Below are 20,326 nucleotides of genomic sequence, written 5' to 3' on the forward strand. Positions count from 1 at the left end.
CAGAGCACCCGGAGGAAACCCACGCAGACACGGGGAGAATGTGCAGACTCCACACAGACAGTGATCCAAGTCGGGAATCAAACCCAAGTCTCTGGCGCTGTGAGGCAGCACTGCTAACCACTGTGCCACCTTGCCACCCAGAAAGATATAAAGATAGACTAGCATTTCTGGTCGAGGCCTTCTGTAGGAGGCTAAGTCAATTCCAACACTTTAAGGAAATTTTTAGCCTTTCTGAAGCACATCAGCCTGTTATGTAGTTCCAGCATTTCCTGACTAGCGGATATTGATGGTCTGAGTTTTGTCATTGAGCAGTCAGGTTGTGCAATTCTTTGACAGTCTCTGTATGTAAGCTTAGAAATCTCTGTTGGCAATACTAGTCTGGGAGCACCGTGATTTAACAACTCTCATCCTTGTGTTGAAGTCATAACCATTGCATCTTCCACCCAATCTTTGTGACCTCCTCCAGCCGCCAAACCTTTCTGATCTGTGCGCTCCTCCAATTCAATTCCCTTCTGCATCCCCGATTTCTTATCATTCAACCCTCAGCTTTCTAAACTCTAAGCTGCGGAATTCCCTCACTAATTCTCACCAGCTCTCTATCACCTGCTCCTTCTTCAAGATGTTCAAAAAAAGAACCTTTCGGTCCCCAGTCCCCATATCTCCCCATGTGGCTCAGTGTCAGATTTTCTTTGCTAACACACCTTCGAGTGTGTGGAGATCCTTGGGACATTTTGCTCCATTTAAGTTGCGCTTAAAATGCAAGCAGTGGATAAATTATATTGGTTACCACCTTCAAAATGGGGGACAGAGGAATACCAGATAGCCTTTGCCGTGATACCATCAGCAATATTTAGATTCAGCGTTGGAAGGGTAAATCTACAGATGAACCCTTCACTGGTAAACTACAGGTTCCATCCATAAATGACTCAGCCAAACACATGCACCTGAATGGATAATAAATGACAGTCCAGTCTGAGCTTCTTGACTTTACCTTGGTTAATCTACAGTAAACCTGTTCTACCTCGCACTGAATTGATCTTTCTCTACGCCCTAGCTATGACTGTAACACTACATTCTGTACTCTCTCCATTCCTTCTCTATGAACAGTATGCTTTGTCTGTATAGCACGCAAGAAACAATACTTTTCACTGTATACTAATACGTGTGACAATTAAAAATCAGATCAAATAAATGGTTCTGTTTGTTTTCAAGTGTTCCCCCCCTCCCGCCCTGCTCAACTCTGTCACACACAATGTTTGAGGCTGTATGCTTGCGCAGATAATCCCTGCTCAACAATGGGAGTGAAAATATCTGAATTATTTATACGAAGTCACAAAAAACGATTTCGACACGGGGCAATTCTGAGTGAGAAGCAGTCAGTGCAGGTCAGGGTGGCATGGCAGGCAACGTGGTAGATATGAGCCTCAATATCCCAACCTATATTCCCCTGGGAGTGTCCAGTGTAAAGACCGTCCTTATGCAGAAGCAGGCTTTTCCTTGCACACATGGAATTAACTACAAGTCACCCATGATGAGTCCATGTGTCAGCCATGGGTAGCACTCTCGCTGCTGAGTCTGAAGCTCTTGGGCAGAGCTGCACTGTTGGAGATGTCCACTGTTGGATGGAATATTAAACTGAGTTCCCGTTTGCCATGTCTGGTTTATGTAAAAGAATCCGTGATGCTACTGCAAAGAAGAGCAGGGCATTTCCCCCCAATATACTGGCCAACTAACATCAATAAAACCAATGATCTGGTCATTATCACATTGCTAACTGCGGTAGCTTTGCGGTGCACCAATTAGCTGCCACATCTTCCTACGTCACAGCAGTAACTACACTTCAAAAAAAAACTTCCTGGACTACAATGTGTTTTTGGGATATCCTGACATTGTGGAAGGCGATTCCTGGATGCAAGTCTTAACAATGCACAGAGAGGAAGGACCATTTCGCTTAGGACAATTCTGTGCCATCCACTATATCACTGATGTGTCCTTGGGTCATGTCCATGGCACCGCATATTAACTTTGGATGGACAGGCAATGCTGCCCATGTGCCATGAAGAACTGGCTGTTCTAAACTTTAGATGCCAGAGGATCATTCGACTTGGCACATACTTCCATCACCAGCTGTTGGTTGAGGACCTGCTGTATTTTAACAGGAGGTGAGCTGAATGGTCCTGGCGATATACAATATCCTTCAAATCAAAGGCTGTGGTGTAAGTCAGAACCTTGAAGAGAGATGGGGACACACTGTGGTTTGAGTCAGCACTTTGAGGAGAGGGGCAGTGAATGGGTCTGGAATGTTGGTTGGGGTATAACTTGGAAGAACACACATTGAAACTGGGTTATGTTTGTGATCTTTCTCTGCAGTTTATTACTATCTTCCAGTGAAAATGCGGTAAGTGAGATCTCCCACTCTAAATGAAGGATTGTGTGGCAGAGATGTAGTGTCGAGTAACTCTCAGATCTGGAGAGCTATTCCCTTGATATACAGCTGTTGTTGTTTGGTGTCACGAACTAAGCTCAGGTGGGGTTTCATAGAAATCATAGAAACCCTACAGTGCAGAAAGAGGCCGTTTGGCCCATCGAGTCTGCACCAACCACAATCCCTACCCTCATATCCCTACATATTTACCCACTAATCCCTCCAACCTACGCATCTCAGGACACTAAGGGGCAATTTGTGTAATCAGAACAAATGCGAGTCACGTTGGGTGAGGGGGGAGAGGGGGTGATGGAGCCATGGGTCTGTCAGGCAGTTGGGTGCCAGTAGTGAAGGATGCTGCTGGTTTTGCAACCCCAGCTCAGACTAGGTCGAGCCCATCTCTTTACATTTTAATTAATACCCAGAACTCAAATAGATTCCCAGGCTCCTGGCAGCTTTTAAGACTTGCTTTTTTTTACAGTGCCTTTCACAACCCCAGGACAATCCTAAGCACATTGCAGCCAATGGAGGACTTCTGAGGTTTCAGCACTGTTTCATGTAGAAAAGGTATCATGAAATTTGTACACAACAAGATCTATAAATATTATTATTACAATGTCAGGCCATCTTTTTTGTTGGGGTTAGAAGGGTGGATTTTGGTTGAGAAATTAATTGGGACCCAAACACTGGGCAAACCTCCCCTCACTCTTCTTAAAATGACGCCATGGAGTCATTTATCTCTCTTGAAAGGGCAGACACAGTTTCAGGTCAGTGTCTCGCCTGAACTAACAAGGCAGCCTTCCTCAGTTGCACACAGGGAATGTCAGTCTAAAGTAGCCTGCAGTCTGTGTGGAGTTTGCACATGGGTATCTACCTGGGTTTCCTCCAGATGCTCCAGTTTCCTCCCACAGTCCAAAGGTTAGATGGATTGGTCATGCTCAATTGCCCCTGAGTGTCCAAAGAAGTGTAGGTTAGGGGGATTAGCCATAGTGAATGTGCAGGATTACGGGGATAGGGCAGATGTTGGATCTGGGGAGGATGCTCTTTCGAAGAGTCGGTGCAGACTCGATGGGCCGAATGGCTTCCATCTGCATTGTAGAGATTCTATGGAATGGGACTTGAAACCGTGATCGTTTGACTTAAGAGACAAGCATGCTACCCAATGAGCCATAGCTGACAGTTAGTCCCACTTGCTCCTCCCCCCATTCCTGCCACTCTATTCCCCATACCACTTTATCTTTAGCCTTTTTCATACAATTTCCTCTTGGAAGTGATTATTGAGTGTGCTCTGTCTATTTCCTCAGCTCTCTTTCTCTGGGTGTATGTTGTTCTGAGCCACATCTCTCCCTGTGGACTTTGCAAGCTGTTAACCAAAGCAGTGAGGAAGATGCTGGAGATGTAATGATGCTCATTCCCGGTCAGGCAAGGAGGCAGCACTTGTGCTTTTCACTATGAATTTTTTTTCTTTAATTCACTAATTCAAGAAGACCCAACCGCTTGCAAAGAAGCAGAGCGGTTCTGGTTTCATACTTTAATGATAGCTTCTATTCTAGTTCACAAATTTTAGGTATAGCCTTTAAAGAAATTGCAGTTGATGTTTCAGTTTCTAGTTTAGACAGCTCAACCAAAAAGGCACGGGAAAAATGTGATACTCAACCCCCAACTCAGCTGCTAACACAAAAGCAGACTGATTTTATGACTGATAGAGGCTTACACTGATTGCGTCACATACGATCAGTTCTGGGTATCGCACCGTGTTATTAGTTGTGAACTGGGTATCACGCAGATTCCACAATGACTACTACACAAACGGGTGAAAAATCATAAGAACTAGGAGCAGCAGTGGGCACTTCACCCCCTCAAGCTTGCTCTGCCGTTTAATATGATCATGGCTGATCTCATCTCAACGCCACTTACCTGCCCGTTCACCGTAGCCCTTCAAAACTCTGCCCACCTCTTTAAATTTACTCAAAGTCCGAGTGTCCCCGGTACTCTGGGGTAGGGAATTCCATAGACTCACAACTCTTTGAGAGGAGTAGTTTCTCCTCATTTCTGTTTTAAATCTCCCACCCCTTATCCTAAATCTATGGTCTCTTGTTCTAGATTGCCCCACAAGAGGAAACATCTTCTCCTTATCAACTTTGTCAATCCCCCTTCTTATCTTGTGCACCTAAGTTATGAGAATAGGTGACACAGACTAAAGCATATCCCTGTGGATAATTAGAGGGTAATGCAACAAAGCATTTAAGATGATTAAAGGAATTGAGTGGTTAGGTAGAGTGATGGGAGAAGTCCTAAACAAGTGGGCATAAACTTAAACATAGAAACATAGAAGATAGGAGTAGGGGGGAGGCCATTTGGCCCTTCGAGCCTGCTCCGCCATTCATCACGATCATGGCTGATCGTCCAACTCAATAGCCTAATCCTGCTTTCTCCCCATAACCTTTGATCCCATTTGCCCCAAGTGCTATATCGAGCCGCCTCTTGAATACATTCAATGTTTTGGCATCAACTGCTTCTTGTGGTAATGAATTCCACAGGCTCACTGCTCTTTGGGTGAAGAAATGTCTCCTCATCTCCGTCCTAAATGGTCTACCCTGTATCCTCAGACTGTGACCCCTGGTTCTGGACACCCCCACCATCAGGAGCCAAGCTCTTGCGGGGACGACGGGAGGAAACATTTCTTCCCATAAGGATTAGTGGAAATTTGGAATGCTTTTGGGCTCTGGGGATCAATTGAAAATTTCAGAACTGAAATTAATAGGCCTGGGTTTTTGAGGTCAGTAACACATTCACCGCTGATTTCAAATAATGCTCTCCACACAAGATTGAGCAAACTCTGTGGTATAGATTTCCCCGTTCCTGATGTCAAGGTTGGATCTGGTGCCAATTCAAGGGGATCTCCAGGCATCTAGTGATACTGATGTCAACAAGTGGGGTAAACAACAAATCACACTGAAGTATTCTTACAGATAGCAAAGAAGGAAGTCGAAACCACCAATAGTTAAATTTTGCAAAGAGCAAAATAAATGATTGGGACATGTATGGAATTAAGACAAAAGTTGAAGTATCAACCACATTTTTAAAAAGTCTTTCTAAGTTGGCATTTTTAAAATCAAAATGGGGAAATTGAACATTTCGCCAAAAAATAAAAATAGTTTCCATAGTCAGAGTGGCTCTTCAGCAATAATTATGAATTCTATTCATAGTCAAAAACCCAGTTACACCTTATTCAACAATTTTATACTTGCAAGACTAACGTTTTTTACAGCAAAACTAATGCAGGTTTGCATCAGTGCGACTTGATTGCAGACTGCAGGGAAATCAATAGCGCCTCCTGTGGAGAAGCATAGAATCACTGACAGCAACTTCTGGATTTCCGTATTTCACTGTGCAGACTCGAGGGGGGGAATTTTCCTGTCCCGCCCGCCACGGAAGTCCGTTGACGTTGGGCGGGATTTTCCGGTTTGGGGGCGAGCGCAGCTGGAAAATCCTGCCCTTGAAGTTGCTGGTCAGATTCAGAACATTAATGATGGTAAACACAGATAGTTTCGCTGCCACAAAATTTGGGCCATAGGTTCTTGTTAGGAAGGGTATTAAAGGTTTCAGAACCAAGGCAGCAAAATGGAGTTATGTTTCATATCTGATGCAATCTTATTGAATGGCAGAATGGACTTCTTGTGTTCCTGAGTAATCCTAAATCATGAGAACTGGATGGTTAAATACCCTGTCTATGTTGAGGTGTCTCATCACACTGCTGCTGGAACACTTCAGACTATTGCAATATAACCTTAGTGCCACTGGGTGCAGGGGACATGGTACAGCCACACAGCCAGATCTGACCACTGTGCATTGATCATTGCTGCCTGACCTGGTCATTGGGAAAGTGCTTTGGGTTTAGTTGTAAGAGCCCATGAGATCCCATGGTTATAATGGTATTTCACATGTGAGAAGTATCACTTGGATGAGCTTCCCTTGGCTGTTTACCCCATCAAGGGTCAAGACCTTCAGAAAAGGGATTGATAAACATTTGCAGATGGCAGGGGCAATGGGGAGTGTTGCACAATTGCAACGTTGGTAATTATTGCCCTTTCCACTGGCAGCAGTGAGACAATAGCCATACCTAGAAATGTAAGAAATAGGTGGGGAGTAGACCATACAAGGCTGCTTCACCAATCAAAACAATCCTGGCTGATCATTGACCTAACTCCACTTTCCCGCCCACTCCTCATATTCTTTGATTCCATAAGAGAATGAGCATCAGTCTATCGCAGCCTTATACATATTCAACAATAGAGAATCCACAACCCTCAAGGATAAAGATTTCCAAATATTTACAATCCTTTGAAGAAATTTCTCCTCATCTCAGTCCTAAATGATTGATTCCTTATCCTGAGACTGATGTGCCCTCGATTCCCCAGCCAATTAAAACAACCTCTAAGTATCTACCCAATCAAACCTGTTCAGAATCTTGTGTGTTTCAATGAGGTCACCTCTCATTTTCTGAACTCCATAATCTATAGGCCAAATTTAATCAGCCTCTCGTCATAGGATAACCCTCTCATTCCAGGAACCAATCGAGTGAACCTTCACTGTACTGCCTCTAATGCAAATACATCTGCCCTTAAATGTGTAGACCAAAACAGCACAGGGTATTCCGGTAATGATCTCTTCAATGCCTGGTGCAATTGTAGCAAGACTTCCTTATTCCTTGCAACATCTTTGAATTGAAGACCAACATACCACTTTCCTTCCTTATTGCGTGCTGTACCTGCATGCTAACTCTCTGTGTTCCTTGGACTAGTATATCCCAGTCTCTCTGACGATTAATATTTACAAGTTTCACGCCTTTTAAAAAATATTCTGTTTTTCTCATTTTACTATCCAAGTGAATAATCTCTCATTTCCACCTGTCCACTTTGTTGTTCACTCACTTAACTTGTCTGTATCTCTTTGCAACCCCTTTGTGTTCTTCTCACAGCTTACATTCTCACTTAGCTTTGTATCATCCACAAACTTGGATACGTTACTTTCTGTCTCTCTATCTAAGTCAATAATGTAGATTGTAAATAGCTGATGCACTGACCATATGCCACTCCGCTGATTGCAGCCTGCCAACTTGAAAATGTCTTGTTTGCTTCTACTCTAAAATAGCCTTATCCCACATCGATTCTGCACGACACTATCACAATGTCACCTTGAGGTGATGCACTTACTACAGTGAGAGGTTCATGCTACGGCCTCCAAACAATGACCAAAACCAACCAACTCAGTCCTGTTGGCCTTTGCATTTCTCACTAACTGGTTCATCCTGAGCCCAGGTATTTTTGGTGATGTTGCCTTGTTGTGGCTAAGTCCCAACACTCGGACCTATTCGAACCAGCAACTTGAGATACAAGGGACTCCATAACAACCTGGGTTTATGTAGAAAGGTTCAACATGCAGAAGGACGCCACTTGACCCATCATGTCTACACTGGCTTATTGCTTGAGCAACGCAAGTTAGGAAGATGAGAAGCAGTTTAGTGGATAGTGTGTGGCCTGCAGGATTGGTCTATATCCAGTGGAGTTCATGTCATGCCGCTAGTGGTCCAGGGAAGCAGTGCTGAGAAGGAGAGCAGCCATCATGGAACAACACTGCAAGGTGCTGCCCAAGAGCAATGCAGGAAGGTCCCTCATTGAAGGACCAATGGAAATTAGACTTGTTTTCCATGTTTCCGGCCTCCACTGTTGAGATTGACAGCTAGCTGGATCCTGTCGATGACATTTTGTTTGCTGGTTTTGCTTGTGGCTCAATGGGTAGTGCCTACAAGTCAGGAGTTCAAGTCCTATACCAGAGACTTCAACACATGGTACAGCACTAGCAGCATCAGCCTAAGCTAAGGGAGTGCTGCGGTCAGAGTTTCTATCTCTTGGATGAGATGTTAAACCGAATTCACATCTACCCACCTAAATTGGTGTAAATGTTCCAGAGCAAGCCAGTTCTCCCTGGTATCTTGCCGAATATTTATCATTCAATCAACATCATTAAAACAATGGATTCATCCTTTATCACTTTGCTGTGTGCAATTGGCTGGTGCATTTCCTACATGACAACAGCGACTATAGTGCGACAGAGGTGCTTTGTGATGTCCAGAGGTCGTAGGAGGTGCTATATAAATATAAATTATTTATTTTCCTAATATACATTCATTCGCAGAAGCCTAAAATCTTTCTATTGCAGTTCCAATGTGAAATTGCCATGTGTTCTTCCTGGCCAGCACTGCCATGGTGCTGAGTAATTCAATGGGATTATTATCCAGGGTCAAGAAAACTAGCAGCATTTGTTTCAATGAGCTGTGATGCCTGTAGAAAGTAAGAGATTCAATAATCATTGAGGCATTCTATCATTATCCGCCCACTTGCTGTAGTATTTCAGGAAACCTATTGTTCGTTATTCTCCATCCTCAGAGCATAGAGGACGTGGAAGACCTCATGGTACTGAGACCTACATTCAATAAGGCAACATCAGTGGTGGCTGGTGTTCAGAACGAGGTCCAGACAAGTTACTCAACAAATCAATTAGCTGGAGTTTCCTCATTTCACCCATTGACTCGATAACCTACCCTTCTGTTGTTCTTTTTGTTTATTTTTTATTCTTTCTTGTAATGTGGGCATGGCTGGTATGTATCACCCACCCAGTTCACTATCTGTGCCTCCACACTTTAACTATTAAACCACATTTGTTTGGGGCTGGAGTAACATAGAGTTATAGAGGTTTACAGCATGGAAACAAGCCCTTTGGCCTCACTTGTCCATGTCGCCCCTTTCTTTAAACCCCGAAGCGAGTCCCAATTGCCTGCATTTGGCCCATATCCCTCTATACCCATCTTACCCATGTAACTGTCTAAATGCTTTTTAAAAGTCAAAATTGTACCCGCCTCTACTACTACCTCTGGCAGCTCGTTCCAGACACTTATCACCCTCTGTGTGAAAAAATTGCCCCTCTGGACACTTTTGTATCTCTCCCCTCTCACCTTAAACCTCTGGCCTCTAGTTTTAGACTCCCCTACCTTTGGGAAAAGAAACTGACTAGCTAGCTGATCGATGCCCCCCACTATTTTATAGACCTCTATAAGGTTACCTCTCAGCCTTCTACACTGCAGAGAAAAAGGTCCCAGTCTATCCAGCCTCTCCTTATAACTCAAATCATCAAGTCCCGGTAGCATCCTAGTAAATCTTTTCTGCACTCTTTCGAGTTTAATAATATCCTTTCTATAATCAGGTAACCAGGACTGTACACAGTATTCCAGGTGTGGCCTTACCAATGTCTTGTACAACTTCAACAAGATGTCCCAACTCCTGTATTCAATATTTTGACCAATGAAACCAAGCATGCCGAATGCCTTCTTCACCACTCTGTCCACCTGTGACTCCACTTTCAAGGAGCTATGAACATGTACCCCTAGATCTCTTTGTTCTGTAACTCTCCCCAATGCCCTACCATTAACTGAGTAAGTCCTGCTCTGGTTCAATCTACCAAAATGCATCACCTTGCATTTATCTAAATTAAACTCCATCTGCCATTCGTCAGCCCATTGGCCCAATTGATCAAGATCCCGTTGCAATCCGCGATACTTTCTTCACTGTCCACTATGCCACCAATCTTGGTGTCATCTACAAACCTACTACGCATGCCTCCTATATTCTCATCCAGTATACATGCAGGCTAGATCAAGTAAGGATGGCAGATTACCTTTACTGAATGGCCCGAGGTCAACCATTGGGAATTCTTTCTAACAATCCCACTGATGTCAACTTCTTATTGTCCAATTCTTTTCCTACCATGACTTCAAATTCTCAGCTGGGATTTAAGCTCCTTTTCTCTGGATTATTGGATTTATTAAGGGGAAATTGTGTTCAGCTAACTTGCTGGAGTGTTTGGAAGAGGGTTGATGAGGGTAATGCTGTTGATGTGGTGTACATGGACTTTCAAAAGGCATTCGACATAAATCCCCACAACAGACTCGTGAGTAAGGTTGTAGCTCATGGAGTAAAAGGAACAGGAGCAAAGTGGATACATAATTGGCCCTTTAAGAGGGAACACAGAATATTGGTCAATGGATATATTTTGAGGAAGCTTTGTGGTGGTGTTCCCCAGGCGCTGGTATTGGGACCCTTGCCTTTCCTGATATATATTAATGACCCAGATCTTGGTGTGCAGAGAACATTTTCAAAGTTTGCACATGATACAAAACTTGAGAGCTGTAAACTGTGAGGAGGACAGTGCGGAACCTCACAGGGACATAGACAAGTTGGTGGAGTGGGCAGATAGGTGGCAGATGAAGTTCAATGTGAGGTGATGCATTTTCGTTGGAAGAACGTGGAGAGACAATACAAAATAAGGAGTGCAACTCTAAAGACTGTGCAGGAGTAGAGGGACCTGGGTGTATATATGCATAAATAATAAAGGTTGCAGGGCAGGTGGAGAGAAAAGTTAATAAATAATATAATATTCTGGGTTTTATTAATAGGGGCATAGAGTACAAGGGCAAGGAGGTTATGCTGAATTTATACAAGACACTATTTAGACTTCATTATTGTGTACAGTTCTGGGTGCCACTAAGAGGAAATTTGTTAGAGAAGTTCAAAATCATGAGGGAGCTGGACAGAATAGGTAGGTAGAAATGATTCCAGCTCGTAAAGGATTGAGAATAAGAGGGCACAGGTTTAAAGTGATTTGCAAAAGAAGCAACTGGATTGTGAGAAAATACTTCTTCACACAATGAGTGGTTGGAATCTGGAATGCACTGCCTGGAATTGCAGTGGCTGCAGGTTTAATCGAGATGTTCAAGAGGGGGCATTAGATGATCATTTGAAGAGAAACACTGTGCAGGGAAAAGGCAGGAGAATGGCACTGAGTCATGTGCGCGTTTAGAGAGCTGGTGCAAACACAATGGGGCCAAATGGCCTACTTCTGCACCATAACAATTCTGTTAGAATAATCACTAACATAATCACTACACCACTTATTTCTCCACAACGATTTGGATCTGGACTTTTTGATGATGGTTGAAACATCAACCTCTTGTGTCTATCCCTCAGTTGGTGATGAACCTTCTGTCAAGTTCCAACATGTTAGATTTCCAGTATTTACTCTATTTAAAAAAAAATCTGATTTGTTAAACCAACCAGCTAAGTTGGTTGACCACACTTTGGGAACAGTGGATAGTCTGGCCTCCAGACTACATAAAGGATATGGAAGCACTGGAGCATACTAATACATGTGACAATAATAAATCAAATCAAATCAAATCGAAAAGTACACAAAGGATTCACAAGAATTAAATCAGAATTGAGAGGTTACAAATGCTGGGTAAAAATGAACAGACTGGGGCTCTTAAGAGAAAGATAAGAGGTGATCTGGTCGAGTTCATTGACGTTATGAAGCATTTTGGATGGGGTACATGGTAAGGTGATGTTTCCACTTGTGCGCCAGTCCATAAATAAGGGCCAAATAATTATAAGTTAGTCTCTAATAAATCCTCACCTAAGAAAGGACATGTTTGCCTCGAGGGAGTGCACCAAAGATTCACTGGACTGATTCCTAAGATGGGCGGATATTCTTACGTAGAGAGATTGAGTAGGCTAGGTGTAAATTCCCTGGAGTTTTGAAGAATGAAAGTTGATCTAATTACAACAAATTTCCAAAGGGGCTTGTGACAGACTGGGTGGTGGGGAATCTAGAATGTGGGTCCACGGTCTCAGAATAAGGGGTTTGAACTACGGTGAGAATTTCTTCCGTTAGAGGCTTTTTAATATTTGGAAAACTCTACCCTGGGGGTCTGTGGATGCTCCGTCATTGAATGATATGGGGTAGTGCAGGACGGTGACATTGAGCCAGAAGATCAGCTATGATTTTATTGAATGAGAGGGCAGACTCAAAGGGCCAAGTAGGCATCTCTTGCTCCTATTTCTTCTGTTCTTATGTTCAACAGGGAGTGATGTATTTACCCAGAGAAGTTAGAATGTGGCATTGACTACCAGAAGGAGCAGTTGAGGCAAATAGTATCGATGCATTTAAGGGAAGTTGGATAAAAATATGAATTGAAGTTTATTTATTAGTGCCACGAGTAGGCTTACATTCACACTGCAATGAAGTTTCTGTGAAAATCCCCTAGTCGCCACACTCCGGTACCTGTTCGGGTACAATGAGGGCGAATTTAGCATGGCCAATGCACCTAACCAGCACATCTTTCGGACTGTGGGAGGAAACCGGAGCACCCGGAGCAAACCCACGCAGACATACAGACTCCACACAGACAGTCACCCAAGCCAGGAATCAAACCCAGGTCCCTGGCACTGTGAGACAGCAGTGCTAACCACTGTGCCACCATGCTGCCCCAGGAAGAAGAAGGATATGCTGATAGGGTAAAATGGATAAATTGAGAGGGAGAAGGCTTGTGAGGAGCACGTAACTGGCATGGGTCTGCCCCTGTGCTCTATACTGATTCTCAGTAAAAAACAGACTAACGTCAGAGCTGTCTCGCGCCTTGTCTCTCAATGACACATCCACCTCTTCATTTTTCACATAGTGACGTAAAGCATGCGCTCTCTGGGATGTGGGGGTCGGAGTGCATGTGAGCAGGAGATACATAGTCAGGTTCCCATAGCCTGTTCTTGTTGATTTTGGTATTGCAGGACAATCTTTTGATGTCTGTGTTTCTGCAAGAAGATCATTTTGATTGCAGGTACGGGAACAATGATTCAGTCATGGCATGTTCTGAAGAAGTCTGCATACATGCACTGTTGGAAAATGAGTTGGCTTGTCATCATCAAGTCTGTACTACAACTCACCTCGGGTCAAACTCTGTGGTTTGTCACAGGACTGTGGTGGCTTGAGCAGTCACATTATGGAGGAGTTCAATATGAATGTGTTGGGGGAGTTGTCAGCTCTTCTGCTCACTTTCCCGACTTGAAACCTAATGACCTTCAGGGTGGAGGAGGGAGGGAAATTCCACCCACTCCCCAGAAATATGACTGGTTACCTATGAGGGAAGGAAGGGCCCAGAGATTTGGCGTTTAGCCAGCCCAAAGTACGTATTGGCCTAGAGTTTTCTGGAACAGTGCATGCCCCTGAATCATGCAACTTGCAAGAATTTTGTGGTGTGAATTGCTGGAAGTGTGAGCTAAGAACGAGGACAACTCAAACCTTAGTGAGTGACAGGACAAACAATTCACCTCTTCAGCAAATAAGATCTAAGGATTGAGAAGGAAGGACAGAGAAGGAAATGGGATGAATTGGGATCAAATCAGTTATGGAAAGAGAAATAAAGAAAGGGAAAGAATGATTGGATTAGGAGACTGAGACACTATAGCATCCCAGGGCTACAGGGCACAAAATTGAATCAGGGTTTCCTGCTCTCGATTGCGTGCCAAGCTGTGGCCCGGGGCGGGCATGGCTCTTAGGATCCCTATAGTGCAGAAGGAGGCTATTCAGCCCATTTGAGTTTGCATCAACTCTCCAAAAGAGCATCCCACTCGGTCCCTTCCTTCCGCTCTATTCCCATAACCCCGCTCGTTAACTATGGGCAATCCACCTAACCTGTACATCTTTCGGACTGTGGGAGGAAACCAGTGCACCCAGAGGGAACCCACGCAGACATGGGGAGAATGTGCAGACTCCACACAGACAGTGACCCAAGCCGGGAATCGAACCAAGGTCCATGGCCCTGTGAGGCGGTAGTGCTAATTCACTGTGCCACTGTGTCTTCAAGTCCAAAAGTTGTGAGTTCAAACCTTACTCTTAAGCTCTAGGCTGGCATTTCCACACAGTACCTGGAGAACATTGCACCGTAGGAGGAGGCGTGAGCTTTTAATCTGAAGGCTCATCTGCCCTCTCAGGGGAGGTAAAAAGTCCCCTTTTACTGTTCAACACTGTTCAAAGAACAATGTTCTTCCCAGTGTCCCGACAAGCATTTACCTAAAGACAGATATCACATTCCTGGGAGCTTGCCCGTGTGCAAACTGGCAGCACAGTGGCTGGCACTGCTGGCTCACAGCGCCAGGGATCCAAGTTCGATTCCTGTCTTGGGTGACTGTGTGGAGTTTGCATGTTCTCCCCGTGTCTGTGTGGGTTTCCTCCGGGTGCTCCGGTCTCCTCCCAAAGTTATGTGTAGTTTTGGTGGATGGTCCATGGTAAATGAACGGGGTTAGGGGACAGAGGGGAGGGCCTGGGTGGAATGCTCTTTCCGAGAGTTGGTGCAGACTCGATGGACCAGATGGCCTCTTTCTGCAATGTAGGGATTGCATGGATTCTATGACTGACACATTTCCTACTTTACACACAGTGACTGCAGTTCAGAGAAATACCTCATTGGCTGCAGAGTGGCATCCCGAGGTTGTGAGATTCCCCTGTAGGAGGCACTGCCATAAAGATAGACTGGCAGCGAGTTAAAACATACAGTGGTGGAGTGGTAACGTTCAGCAGTTTCTGCTGACAATCTTTCAGCGAGCATCGCATTGTGGGGAATTTGAATCTTATCACAAGAACACACGGTGCCTCAGGGAATCGCTGTTTTGTCATCTGGGGTAGATTTCTATTTATCTCCCGGCAATCGATGAACTTTCACGGCTGTGGCTCTGTGCCAGTTGTTAGGCACGAAAGAGAGGTGCCCCCTTGAGAATGATAATGATGTCACAGAGGGATGGCAGGCTGTTGGATATGTGGAATTAACCCCTTAGAAGGACGGATTTGAGTTTTGAAACACACACACCATGAGGAACAACATTCTTCTTCCACCTGCATTCTGTTGAAAACCTTACGATATCTCCTGGCCACTAACTAATCTCCTCTCTTTAACCATGTGGGGCGCTGTCCTGCAGTGTGACCCTTGACCTGCGTTCCTCCATTGGAAGATGGGAAGTGCACCACTGACTGATGTTTGGGCCATTCTTGCTGTTTGCAGGCTACTAGCCCCATATCACCCAGCTTCTGTCCACCAACCATGGCGTGACAGATTTTCCAAAGAGTTAACAAGTAAAGAGTTTCCAAAGAGTTTACAATTGCTAACTGGATATATGCAACATATATGGATGGCACGGTGGCAGAGCAGTTAGCACTGCTGCCTCACAGTGCCAGCGACCCGGGTTCAATTCTGACCTCGGGTCACTGTCTGTGTGTGTGGAGTTTGCATGTTCTCCCCGTGTCTGTGTGGGTTTCCCCCGGGTGCTCCGGTTTCCTCCCACACACCAAAGATGCGCAGATTCGATTGATTGGCCATGCTAAATTGTCCCATAGTGTCAGGGGGATGAGCAGGGTAAATAGGTGGAGTTAAGGAGATAGGGCCTGGGTGAAATGGTGGTCGGTGCAGACTCGATGGGCCAAATGGCCTCCTTCTGCACTGTAGGGATTCTACATGGTATGCCTGTAGATAAAAGTTGAATGAGCATCCTGGCGCCATCTGGTGGTACACCTGGGAGGAGCACCTTTGCTTTCCCAAATTCTGCTGCATTGCCAATGTAGAAGTTTAGAAATTCCGCAAATTATACTGATGCATTAATAGTGCTCATCGCTATTAATGCACAAAAAGAACCCAGCAATTTGTGGAGTAAAAGAGATATACCATGAATCCTGATTCTCTGCAAATTACCATTTGCCTATTTTTACCCTGGACATACACTTTTCCACCTTCTTCCGTCAGGAAAAAAATACAAAAGTCTGAGATCGTGTACCAACTGTCTCAAGAACAGCTTCTTCTCTGCTGCCATCAGACTTTTGAATGGACCTACCTTATATTAAGTTGATCTGTCTCTACACCTGAGCTAAACACTACATTCTGCACCCTCTCCTTTCCTTCTCTATGAAGATATGCTTTGTATAGTGCGCAAGAAACAATACTTTTCATTGTATATAATAAATCAAATCAAATTTATTCAATGAAATGAAGAAATAACCTGCATTCATATAGTGCCTTTCACAAATTCAGGACATTCCAAAGCACTTAAGAGTTTAAACTAATTTGGCAGGGGAAGGGGACATAGACTGTCAGCAGAATAAGGGCACAGAAACATACAACAAAACAAACAAGTCAGAGGAGTGCAGCTGTATTAAGTTTCAAGGGAGTAAGGCCAGGCTGGATGGTCTCTATTCTAACACCAGGAGTACTGCAGGTAAAACGGATGAGTTGAGGGCAATGATTGACACGTGGAAGTGCAATATAGTCGCCATCACAGAGGTGTGGTTAAAGGAAGGACATGATTGGCAACTCAACATTCCGGGATATAGAATCTTCAGGCGAGACGGGGAGGAGGTAAAAGAGGAGGAGGCATTGCATTAGGAGTCAGTTACTGCAGTAAGGAGAGATGATATATTGGAGGGGGCATCAAATGAAGCTTTGTGAGTGGGAACTTAAGAATAAAAAAGGGGCAGCCACATTGTTAGGTGTTTATTATAGACCCCCAGATAGTCAGAGGGATATTGAGGAGCAAATATGTGCTCAGTGTGTGGAGGTGTGTAAGAACAATAGGGTCATTATTGTTGGGTAATTTCAACTTTCCCAACATTAGCTGGGATATACATAGTGTTAAAGGCTTGGATGGAGTAGATCTCTTGAAATGTGTACAGGAGAACTTTTTGAATCAATATGTGGAGGGTCCAACAAGGGAGAGAGCTGTGCTGGACCTGATTCTGAGGAATGAAGCCAGACAGGTGGTTGAGGTGGTGGTGGGGGAGCATTTTAGTGATAGTGATCACAACATGGTACAATTTTAATTTATTATGGACAAGGAAATAGACAAGCTGCAAAAAGAAGTTTTGGATTGGGGAAGAGCGGATTTTACTAAAGTAAGACACGATCTGACCAAGGTAGACTGGGAACAGCTACTAATGGGAAAATCTACAAGAGAGCACTGGGGGGGGGAGGCATTCAAAAAGGAAATGGGGAGGATGCAAGCTCAGCATGTTCCCTCGAGGGTAACAAGATGGAATAACAAGCCCAGAGAACCATGGATGACCAGAGATATTCAGGATACAATGAGAAAGAAAAGAAAGGTTTTTAAAAAGTATAAGGGGAGTAAATCTGTGGAGGCATTAGAGAGGTATAGAAAGTGCAGGGTGGAGCTTAAGAAAGCAATTGGGAATGCAAAGAGGGGATATGAGAAAGCTCTGGCTGGTAAAAATAGGGAAACTCCTCAGATATTCTCTAAGTATATCAATGGGAAGAGGATGGCCAGGGAAAGAGTACAGCCCATTAGGGGACAAAGGGGGCAATCTGTGGGTGGAGCCAGAGGACATTGGTAGATTGTTGAATGAATACGTCATATCTGTCTTCGCCCAGGAGAATGAGGATGATGGTATGGAATTCAGGCAGAGAGACTGTGAGGTTCTTGAGCAAATTGACATTGGGAAGGACAAGGTATTGGAGGTGTTGACAACCTTAAAAGTGGATAAATCTCCAGGCCCAGATGAATTGTGCCCTAGGCTGCTGTGGGAGGCAAGGGAGGAGATTGCAGGGGCTCTGACCCAAATTTTCAATTTTTCTCTGGTCACAGGGGAGGTACCAGATGACTGGAGAACGGCTAATGTGTTTCTGCTATTTAAGAAGGGTTGTAGAGATAAACCAGGGAACTACAGACCAGTGAATCTCACATCAGTGGTAGGGAAACTTCTGAAGGAGAGCATCTATCTCCAATTGGAGAGGCAAAGCTTGATCAGGGATAGTCAGCATGGCTTCGTCAGAGGGAGGACATGTCTAAGAAATTTGATTGAATTTTTTGAGGAGGTGATCACGTGTGTAGACGAGGGTAGTGCAGTCGATGTAGTTTATATGGCTTTTAGTAAAGCCTTTGACAAGGTCCCACATGAAAGACTTGTAAAAGAAGGTAAATTCACTTGGGATACAGAGTAAGTTGATAAAATGGATTCAAAATTGGCTCAGTTGTTGGAGACAGAGGGTGATGACAGAAGGCTGCTTTAGTGACTGGAAGCCAATGTCCAGTGGCGTACCACAGGGATCTATGTTAGGCCCCCTATTATTCATCATTTATATAAATGACATTGATGACTATGTGGGGGAAGATTAGTAAGTTTGCACTTGACACAAAGATTGGATGGGTGGTTAACAGTGAGGCGGAGTGTCTTGGGCTACAAGAAGATATAGATGGAATGGTCAAATGAGCAGTTAAGTAGCAGACGGAATTTAACGCTGAAAAGTGTGAGGTGATACACTACGGAATGAGTAATTTGACAAGAAAGTATTCAGTGAATGGTAGGACACTAGGAAGTTCTGTGGAACAAAGGAACCTTGGTGTGTTCGTCCACAGATCTCTGAAAGCGGAAGGGCATGTTAGTAGGGTGGTGAAAAAGGCATATGGGACACTTGCCTTTATCAATCCAAGCATAGATTACAAAAGCAGGGAAGTCATGTTGGAGTTGTATGGACTGGTGAGGCCACTGCTAGAATACTGTGTGCAGTTCTGGTCGCCACATTATCAGAAGGATGTGATTGCACTGGAGGGGGTGTGGAGGAAATTTACCAGAATGCTGTTTGGGATGGAACATTTAAGTTATGAAAAGAGGTTGGGTAGGCTTGGGTTGTTTTCGTTGGAGCAGAGAAGACTGAGGGGTGACCCGATCGAGGTGTACAAGATTATGAGAGGCATGGACAGGGTAGATAAGGAGCAGCTATTCCCCTTAGTTGAAGGGTCAGTCATGAGGGGACATAGGTTCAAGGTGAGGGGCAGGAGGTTTAGGGAATGTGATGAAAAACTTTTTTACCCAGAGGGTGGCGACAGTCTGGAATGCGCTGCCTGGGAGCGTGGTAGAGGTGGGTTGCCTCACATCCTTTAAAAAGTATCTGGATGAGCACTTGGCACATCATAACATTCAGGGCTATGGGCCAAGTGTTGGCAGATGGGATTAGGTGTGAGTTCAGGTGTTTCTAATGTGTTGATGCAGACCCGATGGGTAGAAAGGCCTCTTCTGTGCTATATGATTCTATGATTCACATTACAGCTACTGACATATGCTTGAAATGTAGTCACTGTTGTAATTAACAGACTGATCCCTGGCATGGCAGGACTGAAGTATGGGGAGAGATTGCGTAGGTTAGGATCGTATTCGCTGGAGTTCGGAAGAATGAGTGGGGGGGGGGACTCGTCGTAACCTATAAAATTCTAACAGGACTAGACCGGGTAGATTCAAGAAGGATGTTCCCGCTGGTGGGGTGGCCAGAACCAGGGGTCACAGTTTAGGACAAGGATGAAGAAAAAAATCTTCACCAAGAGAGTGGTGAGCCTGTGGAATTCGCCACCACAGAGAGTAATTGAGGCCAAAAATTGTTGCGAAGCAGACTGGAAGAGCCAAATGGCCAACTCTTCCTTCTATCTTTCTGTATAATGTGAGAAATATGGCAGCTAATTGGCAAACAGCAAGCTCCCACCAATAGTAATGAGATAATAACTGTATCATCCATTTTATTGGTGTCCATGACAGGTAAATATTTAGCCAGGACAGAAAAGACCCCTCCCACCATCAGACTCCCCAGTTGAAGTGAATGTTGACGATGAGATTGCTGGATTTACGAATTATTCCTGCCGTGGCCATTTTGGGCTGATACTTCATGTTGTCAGTCACTGACGATGACGTGATTGATGGTCCTCATTTGACACTCATCCTTGGAGGTCCACACCGGAAACAGCGATGCTCTGGAATCTCACTCCAGCACGTACTGTATCACATCTAGTGGTTTCATTGTCTTTGGGGTATTTCTGTGCTAATTTCGCCAGCCAGACTCTTGTTGGTGTTGGAAGGCAATCACTTTCACGTTGCAAAGCTGCTCAATGTTCAGAAATGCAAATTAGGTGGATTATTTCCAGAAAATGATACTTTGGTTAACAGCGTGTGAGTAATTCGAGACTTGGT

Source organism: Mustelus asterias, chromosome 21, assembly GCF_964213995.1.
Source record: "Mustelus asterias chromosome 21, sMusAst1.hap1.1, whole genome shotgun sequence".
Classification (NCBI taxonomy): Eukaryota; Metazoa; Chordata; class Chondrichthyes; order Carcharhiniformes; family Triakidae; genus Mustelus; species Mustelus asterias.